Genomic DNA, 14,557 nt, shown 5'->3' with positions numbered 1-14,557 from the left:
TGCCACAATCAATCAATCAATAATTAAATAAAAGTTTTCAATACAAATTAGCACAAATCAAGCTGCAATACCAAACAGGACCACAGGGAGACGCCAAAGACCACTAAATCGCCTGCCTTTAATATACGGATCCATTCAGAATCGCTAAATCTCTGACCACCGCATAATCAGCGTTCATTATAAAACACTCTTGCTTTTAAGCCAAATACACGCTGAAAATAATAATTTTACTGACATCTGGACGTAAGTCACTATTCTCTCCGTAATCGCTGATGAAATCGGCATTAGCGTGGTTTTGAGCTTACTGTTTGAATTCGTTCACTGGATCCTTGGACTTTCCAGGAGTTTATGGTTTAAAATTATGTGATTGCAAAAGCCTGCTTCTTTTCATTTCATGATTTTCGATATGATTTTCGTTATAAAGTACTGATTCAAATTAGTAATCAATAATTAATTATTATTCTAATACTCTGCACGCCTCCCCTGACATGTTCTCGCGCACCACACAATGAAGTAGACCGACTCTGCTTGTGTTCATTAACGTGATTGGTCGAGATGAGAGGTGATCCCACCTGGTTAGTGTGATTTACATAGTTTCTATATAATTTCTAATCATATATGGGATCATATAGCCTAATCACCCAGACCCTGACGATTTTACTCTGAGTACCAGCAACATGTCAGAAGTGCCAGTACGCACAAAAAATTGCAGGTACTCTAAAGGCTAAAATATAGAAGTACTGCGTACCGGTGCGTACCGGCCCACTTCAAGCACTGGATGGATGGATGGATATAGATAGATAGACAGACAGACAGACAGACAGACAGACAGACAGAAAGATAGATAATGATTTCAGTATGATTTCAATTCAGTGACGTGGACGTGCCAGAATCCCATCTGAGCCATCTGAGGACAGCAGGCATGGATACAAGCCTGCATTTATGATGCAGTTTGAAAGAATGTACGGTTGTGTATCCACACGATACTACAGCTGCATTATTGGCTCTGGGCTTGCTGTTCTCCTCTGTCCTGGGAGGAAGAGTAGCCAAGCAAGTCATACTATAAATAGTCCCACCTCACCCCAGACTGTGCATTAAGCAAGAAAAATGATGGCACACACACGCAAACACAGTGCGAACTGAATTAGGAAACAACGGAGCAGCTGTTTTTCAGCCTGGGCATGGCGCAGCAGCAATATAACCAATTAATACAGAGCTGTGAGAAAACGCAGGGATCCAAAGTGCCATTAAACCATGCATGTTAACTCAAGTGCTTGAACTTACTCAACATAGTAGGTTCCATAAACAGGGTCATCGATTTTCTCCCAGCCATAAGGAAGCTCTGAAAAACAAACAATAAACAATTACATCCACAAGAACATTTCATTCAAAGGTATATGTTGCAGTTATAGACTAAAAATTCTGTTTTATTAGGGTATATTGGCCCATTCTCTGGAAATGGTGCCATTTGTGGTCTTTGTGTGTCCTCATAACTTACTGATACAATTAACGGAATACTGAACTTAACATTATTATTTAAAAGATTTATTAGTGCAAATGCACAATACCTTTGAAAATAAAGCATTCATTTTATTCTTAAACGTTTTTCACGGTCTTTCACAATATCATCCAATTTGCAGGCCCCCATTCATCACCATGACATTTTAATGGGTTGTAAAGAATAAAATACATTGCTTTATTGAAATAAAAATGTTGTGTTTTCATTGTCTGTGTATTCTTTTCTAAACACTTTTCTGAAAATTGCAGAATCTATCTTTGTCCTTGCACTTTCTGATTAACGCCATCATACTGTGACATTCCTGACTTTAAAAATAATGGTTTGATTTTCAGACACCTTACTGGTTAAAAAAAATATTGTGATCAATTTTTAAATAGAGAAATACTGTTTGTGGTACAAAACACAAAAAATATGTGCAATTAAATATATTAAATAAGACATTTGAATATACATTTAAACACACACACAGACAGACAGATACACAATTCTGCAATAACCTTTTCAAATGGAATAAATAAATAATTTAGTAACTAAATCATATTCTTAGCACAGTACTAGCATAAATGACAGTTTCCCAAGATTATCCTGTATTCATTGTCTGTCCTAACATTTCCTGTTGCTTAATAAATGAGGTTACACTGAGTTGGTGACACACCATCTATAATATGACAGGAAAAACAATCACAATCCATTTGTCTCAGAGGCTGTGCCATTTGGCTGAAATATTATTATTAATATTTAGACTAAAATATACATATATGAGTACACACTTGAATGCACACGCTCCATACAGCATGCACACCCGCTGAGCTTAGATGCAAGTGACAAGAAAACACAACACAATTACAAGCAAGCACACACAGACTCAAATTATACATTCAGCAGCGTGGAGCAGGGTGAAACACCAGACTCTGTGTGTACATCACACACAACTTTGTAAATTACAAGTGACAGAAACTGTGTGATGTTCTCACTTAATCTGGCTGGCACACACACACACACACACAGGCATAGACAGATCAAAGCGCCATTGGGTATTACTCTACTGCTGTGCTATGGTTGGCAGTCATTCTATTAAAATAGAAATCCACTTGTGAAGACTACCGAGTGTACAGATCAATCTTGAGGATGAACATTTACTGGGGTTGGAGATCTGAACAAACCCCTAACCACAAGTATTAAACGGGTGGTGTAATACTCCCATTTGTGCTACGAGCATGAATACTGTCATTTTGTCGAGGAGAGGTGCATTATTACTTTTCAAGTGATCGTACTTATGATTTTTGACTTGTAGGTGAAAAAATGCAATATACTTATACTGAAGGAGAGACCAGAGCCATATCTAGTGACCGGAATATCATAGAGACTTTTCTTTTTCAACGATCTAGCCACTATCTAGCGACTTCATAGAAACCACAGGGAACTTTACGTATTTTGTGTAAACCCCATCAATTCTTTCTTTTGCACTCTCAGATCTCTTGGCCTCATTGTGAGTTTAACTGAAAATTGATGATTTTAGGATGAGTGATTGGTTGATCTTGACACTCAAACAGAGCATAGAGTTGAAATACATCAATGTTATTGAATAAAAATCCCTCATTCCTCTTTCAGCTGTTACCATGAAGGTCTATGGGTTCAACTGAGGATTTTAGAAAGTACTCAGTTGACAAGAAGAATCATACACTCCAAATATAGGGTAACCCGCCCCACGTACCCTTTGAGAATCGTGAACTCAAGCTAATTACCTTCTTCAATATTTGAATTTTGTTTGCACAATATTTAAATAATCTTGCTATTTAAAAACCTGCCTGCCCTTTGCAATAAAAACAGGCAGCAGTTTCTTTTTGTTAAAAGCTTTGACCTTTACGAAAATGAGGGAGGAGGGGATGAGAAGGAAGGAGAGGAAGGAAACAAAAGCAAGTATGAGGCAGAAACAATATAAACTAAAGCTGCATCTGTTTGGTGAATCGATGTTTACAGGCATGACCCAAAATAAATGCCAGATGTGAGTAAAAAGTGGTTTAGGTAAATACATTTATAGAATTTACTAAGTGATAGATTGGTAACTGTTTACTAATTTAACTGAGTTTTATTTCTTTATATTTTTTAATTTTTTGAGGGACAAAATCATGATGAGCCATTTTTATAGGAACAAAAAATATAAATATTAATTTTTATTTGAAATATACAAACATACAGTAAAACATACAAACAGAATTACTAATAATGTTACAACTTAAAAGTACTTTTTTTTTTACTGAGATGCAAAGATGAATTTTCAGCAGTCATTATTGAAGTCTTCAGTGTCAGACGATCCTTCAGAAATTATTCTAATATGCTGATTTGCAGCTCAAGAAACATTTATTAATATTATATTATGAATGATGAAAACTGTTGTACTGCTTAATATTTGGGTAAATTATTTTTCGGGATTATTTGATGAATAGAAAATTCAAAAGAGAGCATTTATTTGAAATAGAAACCTTTGTAACATTATAAATCGTAATTCTTTACTGCCAAGTATTTACTGTCATACTTGATCAACTGAATTTATCAATTTTGAGTAAAAATACAAATTTCTGACCCCAATACTGACCCCAGACTTCTGAAAAATATTGTGTAGGTACTACACACACACACACACACACACACACACACACACACACACACACACACACACACACACACACACACACACACATGTATATATGGAATTCATGAAATTCAAGTGTCACATAGTCAAGCATTTAAAGGTGATTCAAACCAAGGCTGAGTTGACCATGCTGCTAGATTACTAATGTAGAAATAAAGAGCTGACAGGAGATGGAAGGATGAGTGGGAATGGGAGGAGAGAACAGCGGGGCATCGGCTCTATACGGGATGGTTTGAGTGTAACTGTCAGCTGAACACTTTTAAACGTGACAGGGATGAAAATCTCTCTCCTTCTACTCCTCCTTCACTGACTCACTCTCACCAAGCATTAAATTTCACTGATGGATGGAGTTTGTGTGTGTGCTATCATAAAAACAAACACTTAATTCTGCATCGTCATCTTCAACTGTCTGCCAGATTCTGTCTGCCAAATAACACTCATCAATAATGCCTTGATACATCTTCTTTTCCTGATAGCAAACACACACAGGGCAGGCATACTATGAGCTTGGAAGAGAGTTGAGAACATTCTATAAAGACTACAACTTCTTACTTCCAGCTAACTCCTGCTGAGATTAATTCATGTAGTTATTAAATTAATATTGTGTATGACACTTCAATCTAAGGTCAGTTTTTCTCAGCAAGAAAATTATTTGTTGTCAAATCAGAAAATCGTATTTATTTATTAACTGAATGAACGACATACAATTTGTGGTCGAATATTCTCAGGTTAAGACCAGGATATAGTCCAATAAAATCACTCTTAGTGTAAATGGTGTTGACAAAGGTACAAGACTGTGTATACTCCAATCCCATAAAGCATGACATAACGGAATGAAAAATGATGGAGAAAGTTCAACTACTGATTTTGCTTTTTGCAAAATATACACACATACAGAAGTATTTATTTTGTGAGTGTAGGAAGGCCTCTTTGGTACAATTTGCAAGTTGCAATGCTCTGATTGGTGGAGATTTCTTTGCAGAATCATGGGTAATGTAGTTTAGCCAGGAATTGGTCTGTTAAACACAACTATTTAAAAAATAAGCTGAAATAATGCAGGCTGGCTTCAACAAAACAATATATACGTAGCATCGGTTAACAATCTCGCAACTCACAGTTGGTTTTTCTTTAAGGGTTTATAAGTTACTGTTAAAAATCAATTATCCTATGGAGAAAATGAATGGGATTTTTACTTTTGGCACTCATGCACAAGTGATCATTCACATGGCTTTTTTCACCTACTCCTAAGTCTAAAAGTGTCTGTGAAGTAAACGATGCAGCATCTTGTGTACTCCAAGATGAACAACAGCCATTTAGATGAATGGATCACTTTCTTTGGGCATTAGAAACACCCGCTGCATCTCTCGCTTTCTAATCTTTGAGAGAAAAAAGAGAGGAATAGGTTTGTCTAAAACCAAAGATTCCTTCAAACGAACAGAATTATGTGACTGTAAGCGTTTATGAAGGATAAAACCGTACTTCTGACAGCAACTAAACTAATCACTCATAAGAAAATGCACAAAACTGAAAGCAATATCTGCTAAAAAAAATGCTGTTATCAGGGGACATTTATGAACCAGAATATTCCATTTCAAATCCAATCTCAACTGTTGCAGCTAGAGCAAAATGAGGCTTTTCATCGTTCTAAGAATGCACAATGGCAGAAAATTGCTGTGACACCTCATGCAACTTGCATGAATAAACATCTCGGGGAAAATCACACCGCTATGTGCTGTTATGTGACACTGTTGGGCTTTTGCATGTACATTTTGTTCATTAATTTAGCTAATTTGTACAATATTACTGAGAATTTCTGCTTTGACACAGCTATCAGTTGATAAAGCTGCATCAATCCATCAATCCATCAATCCATCCATGCATCTGTTTCTGTAATCATATCTCCACCTGTTCCTGGCGCGTGTGAGCGTGTTATATTTTTTCGGGGTGCTTGCTGACAGTGACGGCTTCAGAAATGATGAAATGCAATGAAACACGAGCGACAGACACAGAGAGACATGTGCTTATTCATTCACTCGCAAACCCAGGGAATTCGTACCATCAGAGAGAAACATCGACACAGGGAGAGAGGCGAGATGACAGGTAAACAGGAGACACGACTGTGGCATATCTATGGTAACTTCACTCCGTGCTGCGGTAAATATTAGTGGGGAAACAAACAGTCTAGGAACATGAGCGTGACAGTATTAAAGAAAACAGCAGACGACTTTGATTTGCATCCAGAGCTGTGTCTTCCCTTCAGTTTCGAAACAAAAGAGGGCGGCCGAGTTACGCAATGCACACGTCCGCGCAAATCCGCAGTGATGAGTGTTTTCACAACGCTGGCTGACAGGCCTTTGAACCGCAGGAATCCGCTGACATGTGAAATGCGCGGTTTCGCAAATGCATGCTAACAAGCAGCCCCTGATGCACTGGCACAGTTGATTATACCGCAAACATGGAGTTAAATGTTAGTGCATGAATGTGTGAACTGGGAAGAAGGTGGTGATGAATAAATCCTTTTACAGCAGGTAAAACAGCGGTGAATACACTTGCAGACATGATTAATTTACCAACGAGTTGCTTCAGCTCAAGATCATTTCACAAACACACTTATGAGTGCTAGAAGTAGAGTGCAGAGTAACCTGAGGGAAAATTGGATTGTTACACTTGCTGTAGAATATGTGAGAGGTGTTTACCAGTGCAAAATTCACCACCACTCAGTGTTTTTTAAGCACTTTTAAAGTGTCCGCAAGGGTGTATTGGGTGGTTGGTAGGACATTGTGAGACAGTTGCTAGGGACTTCTTAGTCTCGCGTAGCCAGACCTTCAGACTGACGGCTGAAGGTCTGGAATAGATATCCGCTCCTGAGGCCGTTTGCCTGACATGTCAAACAACCAATCAAAGTTTGTTTCGTTTAGCCTCACGTTTCAGGGTGTGGAAATGTCGCTACAATAACAAACCGGTGTGTGAAACTCTCAGATGTATTTTAAAGATTCTATGCCGCAAACTTTTGAAAATCCAGCGTTTAGTTGACCCTGATAAGCATTCGTCGTAATATTTGTAAACACGACGGCTTTCTTCTTTCGTGAGGGGGCATCTTTGTTTCCCAGCGGACCGAAAATAAACGCGACACTCGCGTCTCCCGGAAATCCGGTTTAATTCAACCAGTCAGATGATGACTTCGACATTCCTGAAGTGTTAAACATATAATAATGAGTGAGTGTGTGCTGGATACCAGTGAATGGTTTTTATTTTCATAAATAAAATTATCCTGCCAGGAGAATTACGTGAAAATTTACTGTATGTCTATTCTGTCTGTATCATCTCAGTGAACTTTTTATGATGTTTTACATACTGTATGCACAGTAAGGTGAATTTAACGAAACTTTTGGAAAATGCAAGTGTGGACGGAGAGTGTTTTGAAATGACAACCCCGTTTTCAAATGTATCCGCATTAATGTAGACGTAGCCTTGGGTGTTGTGGTTGGTATTTTGTGTTGCTAAGGTTATAGTAGTGTACACCACTGCATATTTCGGATGTGTACCTTATTGGACACACTTAATTTAGCTCTTGCAGCCTCTACTTATGAGCTGAAGTGTTGAATCAAGTGTCTTAGACGATGGAGACATAAAATATTTTTGATTTTATGCTCTAAGCAACCATAAACAGCCTGCAGTTAGGCTAATGATCAATATTACTTGGTTAAAGAATTTTAGCAACATTGGTATTTTATCAGATCAGACCTTTGCTGTTGTTTTATAAAAGCAATAAGCCATTTCTGCTTCACATCTTGCCTAATAACACTTCATAACTGTGGTAAAATTACTAAAACATTTACTTTCAGTAGATTAAAACATTTGTTTTTGGCCATCCAAACTCGACCATTTCAAGAGTCAAACAAACAGAGTCAAAATATACAGCGAGAAACAAAAGATAAACACTAACCATTCTCTTTGCATTCTTCAGGGGGCTTCGCTTTCTTCGCAAGCCGGGGGTCCAACCAGGACGTCGTCTTCGTATTGTGGCTGGAGAGGAGAGAAATGGAGCAGAAAAGGAAAAGAGATGAAGAAGAGAGAGAGATGAGAGTGCTGCAAACTGCTACTGTAAATCATCATGCTGAGGAGACGAGAGAGACTGAAAGGAAGTCTCTGGAGATCTCATGTCTAAACGAGGGTGAGAAAAAAGTTTAGCTTAACAAAACGGCAATCGATACTTTTAATTAGCTGTAAGCTTCTCATTAGCACAGCAAGAAAGAGAAGAGGAGGAGGAGAGCGATGGCGAGGAAGATGTGAGTGATTTATTGTATAAGGGAGTGGAACTGAACGTGAGCAGTGATCTTACACTGTTTAGCACATTGTTTTTTTCCTCACAATTTTGTTATCTGAGACCAATTTCAGCAGTCATAATAAAGATTTCTTTTGAAAGATTTGGCAAAATTGGCTGATTTTGGTGGCTTAGTGTAACATGCTTACCAACGGCTAATTATTTGCCTTTGAAATTAATATTAGCCTCCAACAAAGTTCTGACAGCATCTGAAATGTTGAGTCATAGTCCTGCGGCGTGACCGCTCCGATGACGGCCATCTAGGAAAGAGCCAATAAGAATGCAGCAACTGATGACGCAAATATGAGTGTGTGCGTGTATGTGTGAGACAGATCCTTTTAAAATGTTGATACTACCTTCTCTCTATTTCATACAACATTAACATTTGTTAATTAGCCAATTATGCTAATTAATGCTACATCCATTAGTTACAATTATATTGAGTTAGCACTGAAGTATAAGCAGTCCATGAATTCCCTCTTTTACCCAGTCATGACTCCAAACGCTTCGACTTCTTTTTTGTTTTCCAGGTAAAACATTGTTTTAGATTAGCATAAGGGCTAGCGTGGGTTTGCGCAACACCATTTAATTTTTGACTGTCTGTGGATGCCAGCTTTTGATATGATTTTTGATGTCAAAATAATATGCTGTTGATTGCTATGGAATGCTTCAATTTAAATGCCATCAAAAATAAATGGGATTGTAAGATGTTGCTGCATCTTTTACAGGCACAGCGTAGTCTGAAGCATTTGGGCATTGACAAAGTCTGACACTAATCGCAAAGTCACAGTTTAACAAAATATAAAACAAAAACAAATAAATTGACAAACTAACAAACAACAACAAAAAACTAAGTAAAACAAAACAAAAAAGGAGCATTTGGGCATTGACAAGGTCTGACACTAATCACAAAGTCAAGGTTTAACAAAAACAAAAAAACAAAACTCAAAACAAAACAAAACAAAGGAGCATTTGGGCATTGACAAGGTCTGACACTAATCACATAGTCATAGTTTAACAAAACACCCGCACGCACACACACACAACAAAACAAAATTAGTTTTTGATGTTTTTGTTTTGTTAAAAACCATGGCGCCAAGAAAAAAGAAGAAGAAAAAGAAGAGCATTTGGGCATTAACAAGGTCTGATACTAATCATAAAGTCATGGTTTAACAAAACAAAACAAAACAACTTAAAATAACTAAACAAAAACGAAAAACAAAACAAAAACAACATAAAACAACAAAAACAAAACAAAAAACCCCCCTAAACTAAAAACTAAAATAGCTTGCCATGATGCTCGACAGTAATACTACACTTCCAAAAACTTATGTTGAATTATTAATTGCATGCTGACACATTTCAGAACACAAGCAAGAAGCATTTTTGTTCATGCATACTATGCATTCATGTACATTCAGTATGTTTTTGGGCTTAGTGTATTCCTCCCCGAGACTCATTTTTGTCAAAAGTAGCAGAAGAAACAGCTCTGAGATCAGTGGGAGAAAGGTAGACTTGACTGTCTCAGTGATGGGACTCGACTGACGGCACTCAGCCAAGTGACTAGCCAGAGAAATTGCAGCCAGGGGCGAAAAGATGGTGCACCTTTGATGTGCTCGCTCTCTATGACACTCCACACTTCTGCCCTTGTGTCTCTGTCTTTCAGTTTGTGTCTTCCTCCCCAGTGTCTCTTTATGATTGATCTCTCTCTTACAGAAGATTTATTTAATATAAAAGCATTTCAAAGGACATTCTATTGGCACAGTGCATTTCCTCAGCTTATGTTTGATTGCTATGGGAGTTTAAATGTGACTAAATGCATGTACAGAGACATTTTGTCGTGATTAATCTGGTCCAGTATGAGTGTGTGTGTGTGTGTGCGTGTGTGTGCATGGTGAGAGATAGACATATGGAGAAGTGTCTACAGTTTGAGAATTAAAGACGCTCCGTCTGTGAGGGAGCTCGAGAAAAACAAGGCGCCATTGGCTGCTTGACAACTCCATTAAATCCTCAATAGTCACACTGTGTGGGCCAGAACAAACTGTCTATGTGTGTGTGTGTGGTGTTTTATGAAGCAGTGGCAGACTGTCCTCGCATCATTTGGAGTCACTCACATACATCTTCTGTTATGAACAATATAACAGAAAATAACTACTGTCCCTGTGGAAAAACACAGTACTGTACAGTCACAGTTTGAAGATTGAACACACACACATTCCTTGCAAGGGACATATCACAGACATTTTTTTTTTATAGAAAATCAAAGTGTGTACAGTATATTTATATATACTTTTTTTACAAATTTTATTTATATTAATAAATAAACAGTAAGATGCATTTTCTTTATATAACTTTATTATATAATGTCAATCTATGTATTTATGAACAAATGGATGATTCATTCATGGATGTCCCTAATCTTCTGAGGTGAAATGAAAAAGTATGGTGCAATTAATGTTGCACTATATGATCTATAGAAACAAGTTTAAATTGAAAGTAAAAATATGAAAAAAATAAAAAAAGTATTTAGATCTCAGTAAAGTATATTGATCACAGCAACAGTGATTCATCTATAGATTAAATAATGAAAAGAGTGTTATAACTGGGCCTATCCATATGTGCTGTGTAGTCCAAAACCCTTTTCCCATTAGGCGTACTGCTCAATGTTCATGATTTTACATATTTTTTTCAAAATTACTAATCATATTAATTTAACTCTCTGGGTAAAAAACTACTGAATACACCTTTAACCAATGCTGCTGCTTATAATTTATCATTCTAATTCTAATTAGCGGAAAATTAGACCGATATAGATACTCACTCTATGAAGTACACTTCTCCTTTCTCAGTGTAAGCCATCTCCCAATTATCTGGCAGAGGACCCAACTCGTCATTCTCATCTGGTTTGGGAGGCGATTTTGGTGGTTCTGTCTCTTCTTTAGGGGCATCTGTAGAGGTTTCGGAGGGGCATGTGGTGGGCATCTCTCCTGAGGCGTCCGTACTCTTGTCTTCATGTTCACTGGACTCTGAAAAATGCAAGAAACATTGCTTTTAACAGAAGTCTAATTCTAAAACTAATGCTTTATGTGATCATTAACTTTCACTGTACTTTAGGATAATTTGCTTAACTGTTTAAACGGCAAAACTAAATCCATAACATTTTAACAAGGGAAACTGCAGACCTACATCTCTGATTCAAACACCTCAATCAATTAAAAAGAATTAGAGTGTAGAAGTGGATAAAAAAAAAGATGAAAACGGTGTAATATAATTCAACAGAATAATCACCAAGAGAAGCTATGCTTATAAAAAGAAGCTATCAATTTTACAATAATCCAGCGCTATATTCTGGGAGACGTCTCCCAACTTTTATCGGCACGGCTGGGGAAACTCAGAGTCCAAGACTACAGAGAAAACCGGTGAATGTGAGCGAGACAGACAGAGAAAATATTTATAAGAGAGGGAGATGTAACTGAGATTTGGAGTTTCTGAGAGAATTGAAAAGCAGGTGACTGTAAGAAATGATGGAAGAACAGACAGAGATGGAGTTAGCCGGACTGAGACAGTGAAATAAGAATGGAGTGATTAAAATGGAGTCTGCGGTGAGAAAGTGAGAGAGAACAAGAGAGGAAAAAAAAAAATAGAGAGCCGAACGTGTCCTAGTTTGAGTTATGGAGGTTGGAGGTCCCAAAGGAGAGGTGCAAAAGAGATTGAGGGGAAGAGAGAGGGAGAGACGAAAGAAAAAGACACCGAATCCCATAACATTCAGCAGTACTGATGTTTTAATCAACTGAAAAATGAAAGGACAGCTTCACTCAATCGCACACAAGCTCTGTTCTGAAACCTAGTGAGTTGTCTATCTAGACAACATTTAAAATCATCAAAGATGCACAGTGTCTTTTTGCCACACTTGCCAATGGTGGATAAAATATTTTCCAGACATGTGTAAACCATATATATACTGGAAATACAGAAACGGCACATTTAAGATGGTGCACAACAGAAATAAAGAATATTCTCATCTCATAACAATGTGTCTCAGATATTTCATCAACATTTCAAACTGTGCTCAGATATTGCAAGATACCAACGTGTGCAATGAAAAGTCAGAGATTTCAATAACGCAAACATTTCACATAAAATCCCAAGGCCACATTATTTGAGCTATTCACATTAATAACATAGGTTGTCTTACCTGCTGTCAAAATTTGTCTTATTGGTTTCTATTTCTTAAATAATTTTAAGAGAAACTTTGATAGAGCAGTGTTGGGAAAGTTATTTTGAGTTACAAATTACAAGCTACTCTATTTAAAATGTAATAAATACTTAAGTCGTGTAGCTATTTCAATTGCTTAATTAAAGTAATGTAACTGATTACATTTGAAAGAAGAAAGTGAAAGTGACGTGACATACGGCCAAGTATGGTGACCCATACTTGGAATTCGTGCTCTGCATTTAACCCATCCAACGTGCACACACACAGCAGTGAACACACACCGTGAACACACACCCGGAGCAGTGGGCAGCCATTTATGCTGCGGCGCCCGGGGAGCAGTTGGGGGTTCAGTGCCTTGCTCGAGGGTCTCACCTCAGTCGTGGTATTGAGGGTGGAGAGAGCGCTGTACATTCACTCCCCCCACCTACAATCCCTGCCGGCCGGAGACTCGAACCTGCAACCTTTTGATTACGAGTCCGACTCTCTAACCATTAGGCCACAAATTCCCTATTTGATTACTTTTTCTAAATTTAATTTTCTGCTTTTCTTTTCTACATGTTCCTAAATTGTTGATCATTTTAAAACATGTAAACCAGGCAGAGTTAACAGTCATACTCAACACTGATTACGGTCAGACTTTCAAAATCCTTCATGACTTGACTTAAGATTACAATAATTGAATTATAAAGCACAGCCACCACAAAATCAGCACCTATTTTTATTTTGAGATCGTTCTAAGGTTAAATACAAACCAAATCTTTGCATAACTATGACAGGAAACATTGGCATCTAACAACGCCTTGAAAAACAAACAAACAGTTAATTTAAAAAAACAAAGCCTATACACAAACTCAACATTGGTGTTTCAAATTTTGCGCAGTCAATGCAATTTGGGAAATAAATCAATCAAATCTGTATGTGTGTGAAAATTTTCAGATGAAACCCCGTTTTGTAATCGTTAACATTTTCGTAAGTAACTGTAATTTAATTAAACATTTTATCTCAGCAACTGTAACAGATTAGTTAAATTTATTTTGTAATTAAATTACACAAATCTGTTACATGCAACTAGTTACTACCCAACACCGTGAAAGACAAAGTTGACACTTTAGTGAAAAATTGAGAACTCCATTAAAGTCAACATTAAACTCCAACTCATTTCATGTCCATAAAGTGATGTATTTCTGAGTGAAAGAATATTTACCCATTTTTTGACTATGATGTGGAGGCTGAAGGGTTAATTTCCCCCAAAAATGAACATTCTGTCATTCTGTCATCAATTACTCAGGATTGTGTTGTTCCAAACTCATAAGTCTTTCATTCATCTTTGAAACACAAATGTTTGACACGTCAAGCAAGTACAGGTGAGGTTCCATTCACCATATTTGATTTGCTCTATGTATTGATCAATTTTGACTGAGGTTTGTGAACACCACGCTAAATTAAATCTATTGAACATATAAAGGAGAAGACTTGGATTAAAGAGCTCAGTTCATATGGATTTCTGTTGCAATGTCTTTCTGTACTTTTGGAAGCATCAAAGTTTGAGTGGAAGTTCAATGGAGATACAAAAATCTCAAAGAACAGAATTTTTATTTTTGGTTTAACCCTTTAGGGTTAATATCTTCATTATTGCCATAAACATCACTATATCAACATTAACCAACATTAAATTAAAACGGCCAAGAATTCAAAAAACCCTGGAAAACAATGCCTAAACAGTTATTTGGCCTTTGGTTGACATTATTTCCAGTCTAGGCGAAGTTAACTGAAAGTTTCAGATTTTTTCCCCCCTCATTCGAATAACATGGACTGATGAATTGTGCACAATAAGACGAGGAACTT

General features: G+C 37.1%; 1 pseudogene across 1 annotated transcript in view; it reads right to left on the bottom strand.

The window, feature by feature from the left end:
- Positions 1-14,557, bottom strand: part of LOC306861471 (membrane-associated guanylate kinase, WW and PDZ domain-containing protein 2-like) — a 255,785-nt pseudogene that overhangs the window by 70,778 nt on the left and 170,450 nt on the right. Inside the window, exons 5-7 of the transcript in view lie at positions 11,318-11,522; positions 8,119-8,198; positions 1,285-1,342 (exon numbers count right to left, since the gene is read on the bottom strand). The product of the transcript in view is annotated as a membrane-associated guanylate kinase, WW and PDZ domain-containing protein 2-like (transcript). The remainder of the gene's footprint in view (positions 1-1,284; positions 1,343-8,118; positions 8,199-11,317; positions 11,523-14,557) is intronic.

This window comes from Barbus barbus, assembly GCF_936440315.1.
Source record: "Barbus barbus genome assembly, chromosome: 42".
NCBI lineage: Eukaryota > Metazoa > Chordata > Actinopteri > Cypriniformes > Cyprinidae > Barbus > Barbus barbus.
This window is presented reverse-complemented; position numbering and strand designations above follow the sequence as displayed.